The sequence below is a fragment of the Drosophila simulans genome, unplaced genomic scaffold (assembly GCF_016746395.2).
Source record: "Drosophila simulans strain w501 unplaced genomic scaffold, Prin_Dsim_3.1 Segkk10_quiver_pilon, whole genome shotgun sequence".
NCBI lineage: Eukaryota > Metazoa > Arthropoda > Insecta > Diptera > Drosophilidae > Drosophila > Drosophila simulans.
The window spans coordinates 50,061-71,539 of NW_025416806.1; the positions used below are offsets into that span (position 1 = coordinate 50,061).

Here is a 21,479-nt window from a genome sequence, read left to right on the forward strand (position 1 = left end):
AGAACTTATTTTAAAAATATAACGAATTATTTAAATACGAACCTCTTATTCTTTGGTCCTTGATTTACGACATCCTTTGTTCTAATTTTACATCCGCGCAGCTCCTGAAACTACATCGCAGGTCATCTAGCTTATTGGCTCCCAGAGGGTACATGAAATTAAAACAAAACCATTACAAGTTTAGTGTTATTTGTAAACACAATGGGCATACGTTTTAATTAGCATTAATGATGACGTGGCCAAGAATGGAACTGACTTAATATCAAAAGGACCACATCATCAATATATGAACACCGTCTCTGGGACGTAGATTTCCTACAAATTGGAATTTCATATTAAATTCGATATTGTCAATATTTCTATGAAGTAAATTTTGTGTTCACCTCAGCATCGTTAGTCATGTATTAGCAAGTGTTTTAAATTTCATGTTGCTAGTTAATTACCGCTAATTAATATTAAATATTTTTTGATTTTGATTGTCGATTATCAAAACAACATAAGAACATATTTTAAAAATATAACGAATTATTTAGATACGAACCTCTTATTCTTTGGTCCTTGATTTACGACATCCTTTGTTCTAATTTTACATCCGCGCAGATCCTGAAACTACATCGCAGGTCATCTAGCTTATTGGCTCCCAGAGGGTACATGAAATTAAAACAAAACCATTACAAGTTTAGTATTATTTGTAAACACCATGGGCATAAGTTTTAATTAGCATTAACGATGACGTGGCCAAGAATGGAACTGACTTAATATCAAATGGACCACGTCATCAATTCATGAATACCGTCTCTGGGACGTAGATTTCCTACGAATTGGAATTTTATATTAAATTCGATATTGTCAATATTTTTATGAAGTAAATTTTGTGTTCACCTCAGTATCGTAAGTTATGTATTAGCAAGTGTTTTAAATTTCATGTTGCTAGTTAATTACCGCAAATTAATATTAAATATTTTTTGATTTTATTGTCGATTATGAAAACAACATAAGAACTTATTTCATGAAACTACATCGCAGGTCATCTAGCTTATTGGTTCCCAGAGGGTACATGTAATAAAAACAAAACCATTACAAGTTTAGTGTTATTTGTAAACACAATGGGCATAAGTTTTAATTAGCAGTAAAGATGACGTGGCCAAGAATGGAACTGACTTTATATCAAATGGACCACGTCATCAATATATGAATACCATCTCTGGTACGTAGATTTCCTACGAATTGGAATTTTATATTAAATCCGATATTGTCAATATTTTTATGAAGTAAATTTTGTGTTCACCTCAGTATCGTTAGTCATGTATTAGCAAGTGTTTTAAATTTCATGTTGCTAGTTAAGTACCGCTTATTAATATTAAATATTTTTTGATTTTGATTGTCGATTTTCAAAACAAAATAAGAACTTATTTTAGAAATATAACGAATTATTTAGATAAGAACCTCTTATTCTTTGGTCCTTGATTTACGACATCCTTTGTTCTAATTTTACATCCGCGCAGCTCCTGAAACTACATCGCAGGTCATCTAGCTTATTGGCTCCCAGAGGGTACATGAAATTAAAACAAAACCATTACAAGTTTAGTGTTATTTGTAAACACAATGGGCATACGTTTTAATTAGCATTAATGATGACGTGGCCAAGAATGGAACTGACTTAATATCAAAAGGACCACATCATCAATATATGAACACCGTCTCTGGGACGTAGATTTCCTACAAATTGGAATTTCATATTAAATTCGATATTGTCAATATTTCTATGAAGTAAATTTGTGTTCACCTCAGCATCGTTAGTCATGTATTAGCAAGTGTTTTAAATTTCATGTTGCTAGTTAATTACCGCTAATTAATATTAAATATTTTTTGATTTTGATTGTCGATTATCAAAACAACATAAGAACATATTTTAAAAATATAACGAATTATTTAGATACGAACCTCTTATTCTTTGGTCCTTGATTTACGACATCCTTTGTTCTAATTTTACATCCGCGCAGATCCTGAAACTACATCGCAGGTCATCTAGCTTATTGGCTCCCAGAGGGTACATGAAATTAAAACAAAACCATTACAAGTTTAGTATTATTTGTAAACACCATGGGCATAAGTTTTAATTAGCATTAACGATGACGTGGCCAAGAATGGAACTGACTTAATATCAAATGGACCACGTCATCAATTCATGAATACCGTTTCTGGGACGTAGATTTCCTACGAATTGGAATTTTATATTAAATTCGATATTGTCAATATTTTTATGAAGTAAATTTTGTGTTCACCTCAGTATCGTAAGTCATGTATTAGCAAGTGTTTTAAATTTCATGTTGCTAGTTAATTACCGCAAATTAATATTAAATATTTTTTGATTTTATTGTCGATTATGAAAACAACATAAAGCTTATTTCATGAAACTACATCGCAGGTTGTCAGGGTGATGGGGTTGCTGGTCCTGGAAATTTCCTAGTTTGCTGAAAATTGAACACTCGGAGAAAAGCGAACACTTGACTTTGTAAATGCGCGGGCGCGACCGGGCGTACGTTTATTGATCGTGGTAGTTATTTCACACTGAAGCTTATTCTAATGAGTTGGGTTCTCCCAAGCGCAGCGGAGACTCCTCGGAGACTCTGTGGTGAAGAGCGGGAGAGCGTGAGAGGGAGTGGGGAGCGTAAGAGGGAGCGGAGAGCGGGTGACAGTCCACACCCCGTAACTTGAACATTCCGCCCCCCTTGCAATCACTGGGGTTGCAACATAGCCATCCTACGGCAAGCTGCAGGCACCGGACACGATCCACCCAAACACGGTCTTTTGAGCGACCGGCATTCCCTCGTCGAAGGTCAGGAATCCGGATTGGATAACCTTAGGATAAATGTCTGCTCCTAAGACCATGGATACGGTAGCAGGCCGATGGAACCCGTCATCCGCCAGCATGATGTCCCTGTACTTGGACACTACGGTGTCGCTCAATGCCCGGACAGGTGTACGGATCCGCACCCTGGGCTCGATCTTGAGCACGACCTCGAGCTTCGTGTTCGCGTCGATCCTGGAGCGAATCGTCGTCGTGCAGACCTTCTCGTCGCCAACATTGGTCATCGAAAGCTTAAAGGCTGACGCCAACGAAGCGTCGATGCAGCTCATGGGGCTGCACGGATCGATAAGTGCTGCGGTCTCGAAGGTCTTCGTCCCGGTCTCCAACTTGACCAGCGCTGTGGGAAGGATGTTCACGCTGTGGCGTTGCAGCAGCGACGAGAGCGATGGGCCTGGCGTCGTCGATTCCGGTCGTCGTGGCGGTGAACTCCTTCGCTGAGTTGGCGGATTGTGCCGGCGGGAACGTTGGGACGAGGCCGAAGCTGCTTGCCGGGTTGGCACCGGTTGGCGACGCGAGCGCGCTCGCGACCGCGACAACGAGCTAACCTGCTCGTGCATGTGGAGCAGCGTGTGGTGGGATCGGTCGCACTTCTTGCAACGATCACCGCTTCGGCAGTCTCCCGTGGAATGCTCGTGAGCGAGGCAATTGGCGCAGTATTGGTTAATGAGGACTGCTCGCAAACGCTTTCAGCGCTGAGCTTTAGGAACCTCGCGCACTTCCGAAGAGGATGGATACCGCGGCAGACTCGGCATCGGTAGGATTGAATACCTCGGGTACGTCTGCTCTCCACGGCACGAGCACTGCGTGCGTTTTGTTGACGAGGGGCCATGCTGCGCGTAGTCGAATGTCGAGGAGATCGAAAACGAAATGAAAAATAATGGATGATTAGTGCTAGTGAACTACAACTAAGGACGAGAGGAGCGCCTATTATTGTGGAGATTCGGAAGACTCCGTCGGCAAAAGCACCACTTTTGCCACTGGACGTTTAATAACTCCACGTGCAGTACGGATGTTTACTACACGGACGTTGCCGTCAGCTCCTGGGAAAACAGACTCAATTCTGCCGAGCCGCCACTCATTAGAGGGCAAGTTGTCGTCCTTGATGACGACCATGTCATCGATGCGTAGATTTTTGGACGGGGCCTGCCATTTAGAACGCTTGTGGAGTTCTTTGAGGTACTCTTCTTTCCATCGCACACGGAACTGCTGATGGAGAGCCTTCAAATGCTGCCACCGATTAAGAAGGGATTTCGTTTCCCCCTTTACTTCGGGTTCCACCGTGGACATAAGGGGTCCCCCGACAAGGAAATGCCCTGGCGTCAGAGCCAGCAAGTCTGTCGGATCTTCAGACATAGGAGAGAGCGGCCTGGAGTTAAGGCACGCTTCTATTTTTGCCAAGAGCGTGGAGAGCTCTTCGAACGTGTATTTTCGTGTGGCCGTGCATTTGTAAAATAGCGTCTTGAAGCTTTTTACGCCTGCTTCCCAAAGGCCTCCCATATGGGGTGCTCCCGGAGGAATAAATTGCCATTGCATCTCTTGATGAATATAGGCATTCGTCACCGACTCTTTTACGGCTTGAAGGAAATCGCGGGAAAGCAGGGTGGCAGCGCCAACAAAGGTTTTGCCATTGTCTGACTGGACTTGACGTGGACACCCTCTTCTGGATACAAAACGAGAGAAAGCGGCAAGAAACTTCTCGGTCGTTAAGTCAGATGTAGGCTCCAAGTGGATGGCCTTGGTGGAGAAACAAACAAAAACTAACACATACCCCTTTGTAATAAGACATGCTCTTCCCGTATAGTTCTTTATATCGAACGGACCGGCGTAATCCATGCCAGTATACGTGAATGGTCGGGAGAACGATGCTCTTTCTTTGGGCAGGACACCCATCAGTTGGCTTTGCAAGCGCTTTTTGTGGATCACACATACTTTGCACGAATTTACCACTGCTTTCATCAGGTTCTTGATTCTCGGAATCCAGTATTTCGACCGGATGAGGCGCACCATTAACTGGTTACCACCATGGAGAGTTATGCGATGCGTGAAATTCGCAAGGAGGCGAGAAAGCAGGCAGTTATACGGAAGAATCACTGGATGGCGTTCATTGTATTGAAGGCTTTCGGAAGCCGCCACACGGCCGCATGCCCTGATCAGTCCTTGCGGATCTAGAAACGGGTTCATGCTTAGGATGGCACTTGAACTTGGCACTGGACGCTTTTCACTTAGGCAGTGATATTCCACAGGGAATTCTCTGCGCTGAGTGTTCGAAATTAGGAACCGCTCGGCGGCGGCGATTTCAGTGGCCAGTAGATGAACATCAGATGGAGATGTCTGCTTCCTGCACCGCTGAATGAAGCGATAAACATAAGCAAGGACTCGTAGAGCTTTCTCTAGCTTGGAGAAACGTGCCAACAACTCTTCAGAAGGAGCTTTCGCGAGATGGACCTTTAGAGCACGCTTCTCCAGGTCGGTCACCGGAGCGTTGACCTGAGTTGGCCATTGGTTGCGTGGATTTTGCAACCAAGTCGGTCCGTGCCACCATAACTGGCTATCGGCTAGATCTTGGAGGGAAACTCCTCTACTTGCCAGGTCTGCTGGATTATGCTCAGATTGAACATGAGACCAATTCTCTGTTTTTGTGGCCTGGGCGATCTTCGTCACCCTATTGGCTACAAATGTGGTCCACTGGCATGCTGGCTTGCTTAACCATGCAAGCACTATCGTGGAGTCCGTCCAACAGTAAAGTTCGGAGGTAGTCGTAGGGATCTGCGGAATGATGGCTGCAGCCATTTCGGAAAGCAATAACGCTCCGCACAGCTCCAATCTTGGGAGCGAAACCGTTTTGACTGGTGCTACCCGGGTTTTCGCGGTCAGGAGTTGCACCATAATGGTGCTGCCCACTTCTACGCGGACATATATGGCCGCCCCGTAAGCCTTTTGCGACGCATCGCAAAAGCCATGATGCTCGACCTTGAAATCTGGACGAAACGATAGCCAGCGTGGAATGCGTATCTGCTCTAACACTGAATAACTTTGAAGAAAATTCAGCCATCGCTGACAAAGCTCATTTGGAATGTTTTCGTCCCACCCAAGTTCCTGCAGCCAAATCTCCTGCATGAAAATTTTGGCTCGAACGATAAACGGCGCTAACCAGCCGGCAGGGTCGAACAATTTGGCAATTTGGGACAGGACTTGGCGTTTTGTAAAGGACGTTTCGATAGCCAACTATGGCGGGACGAAGAAGAATTCGTCGGAGGTTGCTTTCCAGCGAATACCGAGGGTTTTGGCAGTACTTTCTGCATCGATCTCCAGAAAATCAGTATTTAAAAGATGGTTGCTCTGAATGGCCGCTAAAACTTCCTTTTGGTTGGAGGTCCATTTCCTCAATGGAAATCCGGCAGAATTCAGAGCGTCTCGGAGCTCTTGCACCATGAGCTGAGCTTCTTCCGTGGAGTCCGCTCCGGCTAAAACATCATCCACATACATGAAATTTCGAATGACATTGCTAGCTTTTGGATGGCTGAGTTCTACGTCAGCTGCTAGCTGCTGCAGTACTCGGATCGCCAGGAAAGGCGCGCAATTGACTCCAAAGGTTACTGTTTTCAGTTCGAAATCTCTGATTTCCCCTCTATTGTTACGGAAAAGTATTCGCTGGAATGGAGTGTGTCTCGGATCTACCCAGATCTGCCGATACATTTTCTCGATATCGGCGTTGAACACGTATCGGAAATAGCGCCACTTCAGAATTTGAATGGTCAAGTCGGACTGTAAGACAGGGCCAGCATGAAGGATATCATTTAAACTGGTACCATTCGATGATGGGCTGGAGGCATTGAATACTACACGGAGTTTAGTAGTTACGCTCTCCGGTTTTAAGACGGCGTGATGTGGCATATAATAGGCGTTGCAATCATGCGTAGGAAGAACTTGTCGCATGTGCTTTAAGTCGAGATATTCCTGGATCACCGAATCGTATCTCGCTTTCAAGGCCTCATCTCTTTTTAGACGCTGCTCATTTCTTAAGAACTGAGCCAACGCGAAAGACCTAGAATGCCCTAGCCCGGAACCGATATGTTCTGGGTCGCGAAAAGGCAGAGTAACGACATATTTGCCGCACTCGTTTCTCGTGGTCGTTTGAAGGAAATTCTTCTCGCACATGGAATCGGATTCTTTTACCAGCTTTGTTGGTATATCCTCCACCTCCTAAAATTTTGTGAGGAGTTTGTCCAGTGAATTATCGTACGCGTGGGAGATCTGTGTCGAAAAAGAGGAAATTCTGCTTTGGGCTGAGGCTGAGACTGGCCCAGTTAGTACCCAGCCGAAAATGGTCTCTTGCCCCAAGAGAGAGCCACAGATGTTGGTTTTTGCTCCACTCAGAAGCACCGAAGGCAGGATGTCGGCTCCGATAAGTACATCTATTTGTGCGCTCTCATAGAACTTTGGATCCGCCAATGGAAAATCGGGAAGATCCCGAAGGAAATTTTGCGGAATTGGGTAGGAAGGCAGATTTCCGGCTAGTTGAGGGAGGACATAGGCCGTCGTCTCCAACTGCAACGCGGGCCTAGTCGGAGATCGGATGGTGAAACTGCAGAGCTTCTTGGACTGAGCAGCTACTGTTTGGTTTAAGCCCGAAACTTGGGCTTGAACCACCTGGAATGGCAATCTAATTAGATTGAACAGTCGCTCGGTTATGAATGTCGCTTCTGATCCGGAGTCGATCAGGGCGCGTGCCTTAAAGTTAGTGCCAAGATGGGAAATATTGATTATGGCAGTGCCAAGAAGGATAGCTCTTGAGCCTGTGGCGAAATAATTCTGAACACCGGCTTGCTCATTTGGAACGAAATTGGCCTGATTAGCGGAAATTGGCCTTGCAGGATTTGAAGGGCTTGAATTGCTGGAACAGAGGTTGTTTCGGTGCAACAACGTGTGATGCCGGCCACGGCAAGTAAAACAATTGTGAGTGCTTTTGCACTCACGAAGCTGATGTCCCTTTGCGAAGCAGTTTAAGCATAACTGCTTCCGTTTAATGTAGGCTGACCGGTCGTCAACCGACATTTGGAGAAAACGCGGACATACACGGACAGGATGGTTCTCCTTGTTGCACAAGTCGCAACTGTTCAATTTTGGAGCCACTCTCGTCTCATAGGAATTTAATTTTCTAGAGGGCCCACTTGAGTTTATCGCTTTGGAATGCGACTGACTCGGTACGGACGGTCTCACATCATCGATGGCCTCTAAAGTTCGATGACGTTCTGTAAGGAAGGTGTTCAGCTCTCCCCATGTCGGGATGTCGGCTTTCTTATGTAGCGACTGCTCCCATAAGGAGAGAGTTATCTTCGGGAGCTTGGATGAGCACAGATATACCAGCAGGCAGTCCCAGTTCTCAGTGTTGATGCCTGACAGTTCTAAGGAAGTCAAGCAACCTTGAACAGTACTTTGCAGTACCTTCAAGGCCGCCCCAGATTCCTGTGGTATCGACTGCACATTAAACAGTATTTTCAATTGACTGTTTACCAACAATCGTTTATTTTCGAAACGCTCTATTAGGTTTTCCCACGCAGAGCGGAAACCCTCGTTGGTGAGAGGCGAAATCGAAACTATGGCATGCGCGTCGCCACTTGTTTTGGCATTTAAATGGAATAACTTTTCAACCGGAGTCAGCCGTGGATTATTGATATAAATGGTTGTGAAAAGATCCCGGAAAGTCGGCCAGCGAAGATAGTCGCCTGTGAAAACTTCTGTATCGCATGGAGGCAACCGACAGCCAGAGGAAATGTAGGCCTGGGGCGCAGCGTTCGCGGTTGGGATGGACTGAGAAGTGCCCTGCTCGATTTTATCAACGAGCTGGGCAACACACCTTTCATAGACTGAATAGCAATAATTGTATTTAGCCCTGAGAATAGGCATGTTGCTTGCTGCCGCTTCGCCTGCTGACACAAGGCACTCTGAGCAGAGATCGTATTCCTTTTCAACCTTGTCCCATAGGGTTCGGACTTGGTCGCGACGGACGCCAAGCATCGTGACAGTTGGAGCTGCGGATTCCGGAGTGTTGATCTGAGCCTCAAATTCGCTTAAGCGGTCAGAAACCGAAATGAATTTGGCTAGCGCTAGATCTGAAGCAGCCATATTTTTAGCTATGCGCTGTACTGTGGCTTTGGATGGAGTAGCACAGTCGTCGGAAATCTGCGCAGGCGTTCTCACCGAAATGCTTGGGATTCTTGGACTCTTGGGCCCTTGTGGTGAAAAAATAGACCTGGGCTTGTCAGCGGACAATTTCTTCTTATCGTCCCCGATGGGCATAATCGAAGAAATACGAAATGGAAGGGAAGCGGTTTTGGAGCCCGGTCAAACTTTTGAAAAAGTAGAAAGATTCCTCAGACTGCACTTAATAATTTAAGTGGTGTAAAATTTACGAAGTGGAAACGTCGTAGTTTAGACTGATCGGACAGGTGACTCGGAGCGAACAGCGAATTGTATAAATGACCTGTGATTTACGGTAATGGGTCCACCTTATTTATGGTTGGAACCCTTGGAAATTGGAACACGGTGATATAAAATGTTTATTAGAAGGAAGAAAATTTTATTCTTTTATTTACAACTGGAAACGGAGAAAATGGAATGACTGGAATTGAAGTCTTTTCTCCGCGCTGTAAATACTTCTAAAACAACCACTAACTAATATCCCAGCAATACGAAAAGGAAATATTTGTCGGGTGAACGACTTGTATTTGGCCGTATTATTTATTTATGGATGATTATTTTTTTGAAAATAATAAATATATATATAAATATATATAAATAATAAATAATAATTTAATAAATATTAAAATGTTTAATTTAATTTAAAATGTATTTATTGTTCGGAAATTAATTTGGAAATTTACGGAAAAACATTGATGGAAAATAAAACGCCTTTTCCGCGTCGGCACTTGGAATAAATTTTATTTGTGGTATGGACTTGCCGACGGGAAACAATCAAAACTTAGGTAAACTTTGGTTATACGCCTTTTCCGCGTCGGCACTTGGGAAACAGGCAATGTAAACTTTGGTACACTTTGGTTAAAGGGAATGCAGATAATCTGCGCAATGTATGTAATGTAATATGTGTGATGTATATGTAGGTATATGGAGATGTATGCGTATATGTATTTATATGGAGATGTAATGCATGCAATGTATATGGGTAAATGGCGGGTAAATATTTAATTAATATTTTACTTTGAATGGCCAGAGGGTATGTGTTGTTTATTGTTGTATTTGAATGTATGGCGAATTGTGTTAAGCGGACTGCGGAGTTGAAGCAAAAAATGTGCGAAATTTGCGAAACGAATTTGGCTTGCGTTGGACACAGTGAAAACGAGAATAGAATTTTTGCCACTTTTGGCAGAGTGTTGGACTTTAGGAATTTTCACTGAACTTGGCACAAATTAATTTCACTTTCTTCACATTTGGAATTTTTCATTTTTTGGACTGAATGAATATTTAAATATATTCGGAAAATTGGGACTTAGAAATTTAGAACGGTGTAATATGGCGGCGCCCGTGAGAATGGATAAGTACTTTTCTTTAATTGCCTTTTGTCGGATAAATCCGTTTGATTTGACAATAAATCTCAGCAAATTGAACGAAATTGGATTTTCGAACCTTTTGCTGCAGACCGGCAATTAAAGGGGATGGAAGTTTCGTACTTATCTTATAAGTTGCTCGCTGGTGGACAAACTTGAAAAATCCAGGATATCCGTCTTCGAAGGACCAAAATGTCAGGGTGATGGGGTTGCTGGTCCTGGAAATTTCCTAGTTTGCTGAAAATTGAACACTCGGAGAAAAGCGAACACTTGACTTTGTAAATGCGCGGGCGCGACCGGGCGTACGTTTATTGATCGTGGTAGTTATTTCACACTGAAGCTTATTCTAATGAGTTGGGTTCTCCCAAGCGCAGCGGAGACTCCTCGGAGACTCTGTGGTGAAGAGCGGGAGAGCGTGAGAGGGAGTGGGGAGCGTAAGAGGGAGCGGAGAGCGGGTGACAGTCCACACCCCGTAACTTGAACACAGGTCATCTAGCTTATTGGCTCCCAGAGGGTACATGAAATTAAAACAAAACCATTACAAGTTAAGTGTTATTTGTAAACACAATGGACATAAGTTTTAATTAGCATTAACGATGACGTGGCCAAGAATGGAACTGACTTAATATCAAATGGACCACGTCATCAATATATGAATACCATCTCTGGTACGTAGATTTCCTACGAATTGGAATTTTGTGTTAAATTCGATATTGTCAATATTTTTATGAAGTAAATTTTGTGTAAACCTTAGCATATTTAGTCATGTATATCTATTAGCAATTGTTATAAATTTTATGTTGTAGTTAATAACCGCTAATTAATATTAAATATTTTTTTAATTTTGATTGTCTATAATCAAAACAACATAAGAACTTATTTTAAAAATATAACGAATTATTTATATATAAACCTCTTATTCTATGGTCCTTGATTTATGACATCCTTTTCGCTGATTGTATATTCGGATAGCTCCTAATATTACATCGTAGGTCATCTAGCGTATTGGCTTCCAGAGGGAACTTATAATTGAAACTAAACCATTATAACTTTCACAGTAGCATATTTTGTTATGTATATCTATTAGCAATTGTTATAAATTTCATGTTGTAGTTAATAACCGCTAATTAATATTAAATATTTTTTGATTTTGATTGTCGATTTTCAAAACAACATAAGAACATATTTTAAAAATATAACGAATTATTTAGATACGAACCTCTTATTCTTTGGTCCTTGATTTGCGACATCCTTTGTTCTAATTTTACATCCGTGCAGCTCCTGAAACTACATCGCAGGTCATCTAGCTTAATGGCTCGCAGAGGATACATGAAATTAAAACAAAACCATTACAAGTTTAGTTTTATAAGTAAACAGCATACGTTTTAATTAGCATTAACGATGACGTGGCCAAGACTAGAACTGACTTAATTTCAAAAAACATTATACATAAAATTATCAAATATTATAAATTATAAATATACTATAAAGATTAAGTTTACTTAAAAATATTCGGTAAATATATGTTAAAAATATTAAGTTGACAAACACTAGAAATATATACTAGAAACAAAAACTATATTTGCACTGTGCCGTGTAGCTTACGTGCCACTAATGAGAATCGAGGCGAAGGGCGCAAAACTTTTATTTGCAAAATTTTCCATTTGCTTAGTTTAATTTAAATTACTAATATTTAAAAAATATTCTAAAAATATTCGGTATATATATGTTAAAAATACTAAGTTGACAATCACTAGAAATATATACCATAAACAAAAACTATATTTGCACTGTGCCGTGTAGCTTACGTGCCACTAATGAGAATCGAGGAGGAGGGCGCAAAAAAAATATTCTAAAAATATTCGGTAAATATATGTTAAAAATATTAAGTTGACAAACACTAGAAATATATACAAGAAACAAAAACTATATTTGCACTGTGCCGTGTAGCTTACGTGCCACTAATGAGAATCGAGGAGGAGGGCGCAAAATTTTTACTTGCAAAATTTTCCATTTGCTTAGTTTAATTTCTAATTTAATTACTTATTCTCTCATTGTGTGTGTGTGCCATCTTCAGTTTGCAGCCTTTGGGATAATCTTTTGTCTCTCTGAAGTGTGTGTGCGTGGAGTCTGCTGTTTGCTGTGTGTTTAGTGTAGCTTGTCATTTATTTATTTTATGCCACATCGAGTCCGCGAGTTCGATATTGTCAATATTTTTATGAAGTAAATTTTGTGTACACCTTAGCATATTTAGTCATGTATATCTATGAGCAATTGTTTTAAATTTCATGTTGCTAGTTATTTACCGCTATTTAATATTAAATATTTTTTGATTTTGGTTGTCGATTATCAAAACAACATAAGAACTTATTTTAAAAATATAACGAATTATTTAAATACGAACCTCTTATTCTTTGGTCCTTGATTTACGCATCCTTTGTGCAAATTTTACATCCGCGCAGCATATGAAACTACATCACAGGTCATCTAGCTTATTGGCTCCCAGAGGGTACATGAAATTAAAACAAAACCATTACAAGTTTAGTGTTATTTGTAAACACAATGGGCATAAGTTTTAATTAGCATTAAAGATGACGTGGCCAAGAATGGAACTGACTTTATATCAAATGGACCACGTCATCAATATATGAATACCATCTCTGGTACGTAGATTTCCTACGAATTGGAATTTTATATTAAATTCGATATTGTCAATATTTTTATGAAGTAAATTTTGTGTTCACCTCAGTATCGTTAGTCATGTATTAGCAAGTGTTTTAAATTTCATGTTGCTAGTTAAGTACCGCTAATTAATATTAAATATTTTTTGATTTTGATTGTCGATTTTCAAAACAACATAAGATCTTATTTTAGAAATATAACGAATTATTTAGATAAGAACCTCTTATTCTTTGGTCCTTGATTTACGACATCCTTTGTTCTAATTTTACATCCGCGCAGCTCCTGAAACTACATCGCAGGTCATCTAGCTTATTGGCTCCCAGAGGGTACATGAAATTAAAACAAAACCATTACAAGTTTAGTGTTATTTGTAAACACAATGGACATAAGTTTTAATTAGCATTAACGACGATGTGGCCAAGAATGGAACTGACTTAATATCAAAAGGACCACATCATCAATATATGAACACCGTCTCTGGGACGTAGATTTCCTACAAATTGGAATTTCATATTAAATTCGATATTGTCAATATTTCTATGAAGTAAATTTTGTGTTCACCTCAGCATCGTTAGTCATGTATTAGCAAGTGTTTTAAATTTCATGTTGCTAGTTAAGTACCGCTAATTAATATTAAATATTTTTTGATTTTGATTGTCGATTTTCAAAACAACATAAGAACTTATTTTAGAAATATAACGAATTATTTAGATAAGAACCTCTTATTCTTTGGTCCTTGATTTACGACATCCTTTGTTCTAATTTTACATCCGCGCAGCTCCTGAAACTACATCGCAGGTCATCTAGCTTATTGGCTCCCAGAGGGTACATGAAATTAAAACAAAACCATTACAAGTTTAGTGTTATTTGTAAACACAATGGACATAAGTTTTAATTAGCATTAACGACGACGTGGCCAAGAATGGAACTGAATTAATATCAAATGGACCACGTCATCAATATATGAATACCATCTCTGGTACGTAGATTTCCTACGAATTGGATTTTTGTGTTAAATTCGATATTGTCAATATTTTTATGAAGTAAATTTTGTGTAAACCTTAGCATATTTAGTCATGTAGCAATTGTTATACATTTTATGTTGTAGTTAATAACCGCTAATTAATATTAAATATTTTTTGATTTTGATTGTCGATTTTCAAAACAACATAAGAACTTATTTTAAAAATATAACGAATTATTTAGATACGAACCTCTTATTCTTTGGTCCTTGATTTACGACATCCTTTGTTCTAATTTTACATCCGCGCAGCTCCTGAAACTACATCGCAGGTCATCTAGCTTATTGGCTCCCAGAGAATACATGAAATTAAAACAAAACCATTACAAGTTTAGTTTTATAAGTAAACAGCATACGTTTTAATTAGCATTAACGATGACGTGGCCAAGACTAGAACTGACTAAATTTCAAAAAACATTATATATAAAATTATCAAATATTATAAATAAAAAAAGATTAAATTAAAAAGAAAGATTAAGTTTACTTAAAAATATTCGGTAAATATCAAGTCAGCAGCTAGATTGGCAACTCGCAGAATATCTCGGCAGCCCGCGGCAGATCGAATCCCAATACCCAGGGAGATCCTGCTGCTTATAGCTGAGAAGAGGCGCTTACGCACTAGGTGGATGAGGTCTCGGCACCCGTTGGACAAAACGGAATGGAATCGAGCGCTGAGTAGGCTCCGATGCGCGTTGGTGCTGCACAAAGCCGCATTGTGCGCCAGAATAACAACAAAGCAACTGGACATGACGTCATCTGCAACGTCACATTGAAGGCCCTGCCCAGACAAGCGATCCTCTACATAACGTTGGTTTTCAACGCTATTGTGAGGTTGCAATACTTCCCTTATCAGTGGAAGCTCGGGATAATCTCCATGATCCACAAACCTGGCAAGCCGGAAAGGGAGCCCGCCTCCTACCGGCCGATCAGTCTCCTCCCTTCAATTTCGAAGGTGTTTGAGAGACTGATTGCTGTCCGGATTGTAAGGATTATGGAAGCCCAGGGGATTACCCCTGAGCACCAGTTCGGTTTCCGTGCTGGCCACTGTACTGTCGAGCAGCTCCATCGAGTCGTCGAGCAAATTCTGACTGCCTACGACAGTAAGGAATATTGTAACAGCCTCTTCTTGGACATTCGAGAAGCGTTTGATCGAGTGTGGCACATTGGACTCCAACTGAAAATCAAGCAGACGCTGCCTGCTCCATATTTTGGGTTGCTAAAATCGTACCTGGAAGGAAGGAGGTTCGCTGTGCGCTTTCATTCAGCAATTTCCACCGAGCACAACGTGGCAGCTGGTGTTCCACAAGGTAGTGTCCTCGGCCCCCTGCTCTACTGCCTGTATAGCCACGACATGCCGCAGCCAGATGTAAGCCTTTACGGGAAATCTATGTTGGCCACATTTGCCGATGACGTGTGCGTCACCTACAGGTCCCGATGCGAGCACGACGCAGCCGATGGTATCCAGGACTTTGCATACCGGTTCTCGGAATGGGCAAGACGTTGGAACATTGGCATCAACAGCAGTAAATCCAACAACGTCTGCTTTACTTTAAAGCGGAGAACGCCACCGCCCGTCTACATCGAGGAAGCCCCCGTACCACAGCCGAACGCAGCAAAGTACCTTGGAGTACTTCTGGATCGCAGACTCACATTTTCCAAGCATGTGACCGACATCAGAACGCGCCTACGTGCTAAGGTGGCGAAGCACTACTGGCTACTTTCTTTGCGCAGTAAATTGTCGCTATCCAACAAGCTGACAATTTACAAACAGATCTTAGCACCAAACTGGAAGTATGGGTGCCAAATCTGGGGCTTAGCATGCGACAGCCACATCAAAAGGATCCAGGCTATTCAAAATAAGGTAGCAAGACTCATCACCGGCTGCGAGTGGTTTGTTCGAAACACCAACCTACACAGAGACCTGAAACTCGCAACGGTATTTGACGAAATAAACCAGCACTCGAGCAGATACCATGACAGGCTGGAGCGCCACAGAAATCGGCTGGCCAGCGCTCTAAACAGATCTCGCCCACCAAGGAGGCTCAATAGAAGGCAACCGAGGGATCTCATTACCCGATCTCCTTTGACAAGGGTCCGCAGAAGCTGACGCTTATCTTAAATCCTAAATCCTATTTGTTATGTAATTGTAGTTAAATTACTTTAAAATTGAAAAAGCTAACTATAGTTAGCCGGCGAGCCCAAATGGGCTGAATAGATAAGAAGGACACAAAGGGGCTTCAAAACTTCCCCGTATGCCTTAGTAAATAAATCAATAAAAAATAAAAATACTGTGCCGTGTAGCTTACGTGCCACTAATGAGAATCGAGGCGAAGAGCGCAAAACTTTTATTTGCAAAATTTTCCATTTGCTTAGTTTAATTTAAATTACTAATATTTAAAAAATATTCTAAAAATATTCGGTAAATATATGTTAAAAATATTAAGTTGACAAACACTAGAAATATATACCATAAACAAAAACTATATTTGCACTGTGCCGTGTAGCTTACGTGCCACTAATGAGAATCGAGGAGGAGGGCGCGAAAAAAATATTCTAAAAATATTCGGTAAATATATGTTAAAAATATTAAGTTGACAAACACTAGAAATATATACTAGAAACAAAAACTATATTTGCACTGTGCCGTGTAGCTTACGTGCCACTAATGAGAATCGAGGCAAAGGGTGCAAAATTTATATTTGCAAAATTTTCCATTTGCTTGGTTTAATTTAAATTAGTAATATTTAAAAAATATTCTAAAAATATTCGGTATATATATGATAAAAATACTAAGTTGACTATATTTGCACTGTGCCGTGTAGCTTATGTGCCACTAATGAGAATCGAGGAGGAGGGCGCAAAATTTTTACTTGCAAAATTTTCCATTTGCTTAGTTTAATTTCTAATTTAATTACTTATTCTCTCATTGTGTGTGTGTGCCATCTTCAGTTTGCAGCCTTTGGGATAATCTTTTGTCTCCCTAAAGTGTGTGGAGTCTGCTGTTTGCATGTGTGCTAATGTAGCTTGTCATTTATTTATTTTATGCCACATCGAGTCCGCGAGTTCGATATTGTCAATATTTTTATGAAGAAAATTTTGTGTACACCTTAGCATATTTAGTCATGTATATCTATGAGCAATTGTTTTAAATTTCATGTTGCTAGTTAATTACCGCTAATTAATATTAAATATTTTTTGATTTTGATTGTCGATTATCAAAACAACATAAGAACTTATTTTAAAAATATAACGAATTATTTAGATACGAACCTCTTATTCTTTGGTCCTTGATTTACGACATCCTTTGTTCTAATTTTACATCCGCGCAGATCCTGAAACTACATCGCAGGTCATCTAGCTTATTGGCTCCCAGAGGGTACATGAAATTAAAACAAAACCATTAAAAGTTTAGTATTATTTGTAAACACCATGGGCATAAGTTTTAATTAGCATTAACGATGACGTGGCCAAGAATGGAACTGACTTAATATCAAATGGACCACGTCATCAATTCATGAATACCGTCTCTGGGACGTAGATTTCCTACGAATTGGAATTTTATATTAAATTCGATATTGTCAATATTTTTATAAAGTAAATTTTGTGTTCACCTTAGCATATTTAATCATGTATATCTATTAGCAAATGTTCTAAATTTCATGTTGCTAGTTAATTACCGCTAATTAATATTATATATATTTTTTGATTTTGATTGTCGATTATCAAAACAACATTAGAACTAATTTTAAAAATATAACGAATTATTTAGATACGAACCTCTTATTTTTTGGTCCTTGATTTACGACATTCTTTGTTCTAATTTTACTTCCGCGCAGCTCCTGAAACTACATCGCAGGTCATATAGCTTATTGGCTCCCAGAGGGTACATGTAATTTAAACAAAACCATTACAAGTTTAGTTTTATTTGTAAACACAATGGGCATAAGTTTTAATTAGCATTAACGATGACGGGGCCAAGAATAGAACTGACTTAATATCAAATGGACCACGTCATCAATATATGAATACCGTCTCTGGGACGTAGATTTCCTACGAATTGGAATTTTATATTAAATTCGATATTGTCAATATTTTTATGAAGTAAATTTTGTGTTCACCTCAGCATCGTTAGTCATGTATTAGCAAGTGTTTTAAATTTCATGTTGCTAGTTAATTACCGCTAATTAATATGAAATATTTTTTGATTTTGGTTTTCGATTATCAAAACAATATAAGAACTTATTTTGGAAATATAACGAATTATTTAAATACGAACCTCTTATTCTTTGGTCCTTGATTTACGACATTCTTTGTTCTAATTTTACTTCCGCGCAGCTCCTGAAACTACATCGCAGGTCATATAGCTTATTGGCTCCCAGAGGGTACATGTAATTTAAACAAAACCATTACAAGTTTAGTTTTATTTGTAAACACAATGGGCATAAGTTTTAATTAGCATTAACGATGACGGGGCCAAGAATAGAACTGACTTAATATCAAACATCAATTATGAATACCATCTCTGGTACGTAGATTTCCTATGAATTGGAATTTTATTTAAAAAATTCGATATTGTTAATATTTTTATGAAGTAAATTTTGTCTTCACCTTAGCATCATTAGTCATGTATAGCTATTAGCAATTATTTTAAATTTCATGTTGCTAGTTAATTACCGCTAATTAATATGTGTTAATTCGATATTGTCAATATTTTAATGAAGTAAATTTTGTGTTCACCTCAGCATCGTTAGTCATGTATTAGCAAGTGTTTTAAATTTCATGTTGCTAGTTAATTACCGCAAATTAATATTAAATATTTTTTGATTTTGATTGTCGATTATGAAAACAACATAAGAACTTATTTCATGAAACTACATCGCAGGTCATCTAGCTTATTGGCTCCCAGAGGGTACATGAAATTAAAACAAAACCATTACAAGTTTAGTGTTATTTGTAAACACAATGGACATAAGTTTTAATTAGCATTAACGACGACGTGGCCAAGAATGGAACTGAATTAATATCAAATGGACCACGTCATCAATATATGAATACCATCTCTGGTACGTAGATTTCCTACGAATTGGATTTTTGTGTTAAATTCGATATTGTCAATATTTTTATGAAGTAAATTTTGTGTAAACCTTAGCATATTTAGTCATGTATATCTATTAGCAATTGTTATACATTTTATGTTGTAGTTAATAACCGCTAATTAATATTAAATATTTTTTGATTTTGATTGTCGATTTTCAAAACAACATAAGAACTTATTTTAAAAATATAACGAATTATTTAGATACGAACCTCTTATTCTTTGGTCCTTGATTTACGACATCCTTTGTTCTAATTTTACATCCGCGCAGCTCCTGAAACTACATCGCAGGTCATCTAGCTTATTGGCTCCCAGAGAATACATGAAATTAAAACAAAACCATTACAAGTTTAGTTTTATAAGTAAACAGCATACGTTTTAATTAGCATTAACGATGACGTGGCCAAGACTAGAACTGACTTAATTTCAAAAAACATTATATATAAAATTATCAAATATTATAAATAAAAAAAAGATTAAGTTAAAAAGAAAGATTAAGTTTACTTAAAAATATTCGGTAAATATCAAGTCAGCAGCTAGATTGGCAACTCGCAGAATATCTCGGCAGCCCGCGGCAGATCGAATCCCAATACCCAGGGAGATCCTGCTGCTTAAAGCTGAGAAGAGGCGCTTACGCACTAGGTGGATGAGGTCTCGGCACCCGTTGGACAAAACGGAATGGAATCGAGCGCTGAGTAGGCTCCGATGCGCGTTGGTGCTGCACAAAGCCGCATTGTGCGCCAGAGTAACAACAAAGCAACTGGACATGACGTCATCTGCAACGTCACATTGAAGGCCCTGCCCAGACAAGCGATCCTCTACATAACGTTGGTTTTCAACGCTATTGTGAGGTTGCAATACTTCCCTTATCAGTGGAAGCTCGGGATAATCTCCATGATCCACAAACCTGGCAAGCCGGAAAGGGAGCCCGCCTCCTACCGGCCGATCAGTCTCCTCCCTTCAATTTCGAAGGTGTTTGAGAGACTGATTGCTGTCCGGATTGTAAGGATTATGGAAGCCAAGGGGATTACCCCTGAGCACCAGTTCGGTTTCCGTGCTGGCCACTGTACTGTCGAGCAGCTCCATCGAGTCGTCGAGCAAATTCTGACTGCCTACGACAGTAAGGAATATTGTAACAGCCTCTTCTTGGACATTCGAGAAGCGTTTGATCGAGTGTGGCACATTGGACTCCAACTGAAAATCAAGCAGACGCTGCCTGCTCCATATTTTGGGTTGCTAAAATCGTACCTGGAAGGAAGGAGGTTCGCTGTGCGCTTTCATTCAGCAATTTCCACCGAGCACAACGTGGCAGCTGGTGTTCCATAAGGTAGTGTCCTCGGCCCCCTGCTCTACTGCCTGTATAGCCACGACATGCCGCAGCCAGATGTAAGCCTTTACGGGAAATCTATGTTGGCCACATTTGCCGATGACGTGTGCGTCACCTACAGGTCCCGATGCGAGCACGACGCAGCCGATGGTATCCAGGACTTTGCATACCGGTTCTCGGAATGGGCAAGACGTTGGAACATTGGCATCAACAGCAGTAAATCCAACAACGTCTGCTTTACTTTAAAGCGGAGAACGCCACCGCCCGTCTACATCGAGGAAGCCCCCGTACCACAGCCGAACGCAGCAAAGTACCCTGGAGTGCTTCTGGATCGCAGACTCACATTTTCCAAGCATGTGACCGACATCAGAACGCGCCTACGTGCTAAGGTGGCGAAGCACTACTGGCTACTTTCTTTGCGCAGTAAATTGTCGCTATCCAACAAGCTGACAATTTACAAACAGATCTTAGCACCAAACTGGAAGTATGGGTGCCAAATCTGGGGCTTAGCATGCGACAGCCACATCAAAAGGATCCAGGCTATTCAAAATAAGGTAGCAAGACTCATCACCGGCTGCGAGTGGTTTGTTCGAAACACCAACCTACACAGAGACCTGAAACTCGCAACGGTATTTGACGAAATAAACCAGCACTCGAGCAGATACCATGACAGGCTGGAGCGCCACAGAAATCGGCTGGCCAGCGCTCTAAACAGATCTCGCCCACCAAGGAGGCTCAATAGAAGGCAACCGAGGGATCTCATTACCCGATCTCCTTTGACAAGGGTCTGCAGAAGCTGACGCTTATCTTAAATCCTAAATCCTATTTGTTATGTAATTGTAGTTAAATTACTTTAAAATTGAAAAAGCTAACTATAGTTAGCCGGCGAGCCCAAATGGGCTGAATAGATAAGAAGG

At 40.4% G+C, this 21,479-nt stretch overlaps 1 pseudogene; it reads right to left on the minus strand.

Annotated features, from left to right (window-relative positions):
• Positions 1-3,561: 3,561 nt before the first annotated feature.
• Positions 3,562-9,172, minus strand: LOC123327394 (annotated as a pseudogene).
• Positions 9,173-21,479: the final 12,307 nt, after the last annotated feature.